The sequence below is a fragment of the Chinchilla lanigera genome, unplaced genomic scaffold (genome assembly GCF_000276665.1).
Source record: "Chinchilla lanigera isolate Chin_1 unplaced genomic scaffold, ChiLan1.0 scaffold00072, whole genome shotgun sequence".
Classification (NCBI taxonomy): domain Eukaryota; kingdom Metazoa; phylum Chordata; class Mammalia; order Rodentia; family Chinchillidae; genus Chinchilla; species Chinchilla lanigera.
In genome coordinates, this window is record NW_004955473.1 from 842873 (window position 1) to 843950 (window position 1078).

The window sequence follows — 1078 nt, forward strand, 5'->3', positions numbered from 1 at the left end:
GTGGGACCTCTAGTCCCAGTTTTCTGAGGAATCTCCAAACTGATTTCCACAGTGGTTTCACCAGTCTGCAATCCCACCAGCAGTGGAGAAGAGTTCCTATTTTTCCACAGCCTCGCCAGCATTTGTTATTGGTTGATTTCTTAATGCTAGCCATTCTTACTGGGGTAAGGTGGAATCTCAGTGGTGTTTTAATTTGCATTTCTCGAATGACTAATCATGTTGAACATTTTCTCATATATTTATTTGCCATTTGTATTTCATTATCTGAGAAGTATGTATTCATCTCAGCTGCCCATTTTTGGATTGGGTCTTTGAATTTGGGGGGGGGGGCTGATATTTTTTACTTCTTTATATGTTCTAGATAGAAGCCATTTGTCTGAGGGACAGTCAGCTAAAATGTTTTCCAAGTTTGTGGGTTTTGTTTTTACTCTGCTGGTGATTTCTTGCGATGTGCAGAAACTTTTCAGTAGGATAAGATCCCAGTTGTTGATTCTTTGAAGTGTTTCACGTGCAGTTTGGTTTTTGTTCATGAACTCTCTGCCTACCCATGTGTCTTCAAGGTTTTTACCTACTTTCTCTTCCAATAGATTTAGTGTTTCTGGGCAGGAGATATACCTCAGTGGCATAAGCACCTGCTTGGCAAGCCCAATGTCATGAGTTCAATCCCCAGTACCACAAAAAAAAAAAAAGGAAGAAAGATTTAGTGTTTCTGTTTTAATATTGAGATCTGTGATCATTTTGGCTTGAGTTTGGTGCATGGTCTTGGGTCTATTTTCAGTCTTTGGCAGGTGGCAAGCTAATTTTTCCAGCACCATTTACTAAAGAGGCTAGTGTTCCTTCAGTGAGTTTGTTTAGCTCCTTTATCAAAGCTTAGGTGGCTGAGTGTGTTTTTGGTTGTGTCTGTTTCTTCCAGTCTGTTCCATTGATCCTCAGTCTGTTTTTTTAGCCAGTAGCAGGTTGATTTTATGACTGTAGCTTTGTAGTATAATTTCAGGTCAGGGATTGTGATTCCACCTGACTTGTCCTTATTGCCCAGGATTGTTTTTGCTATTCTGGGTCTCTTCTAGTTCCAGATGAA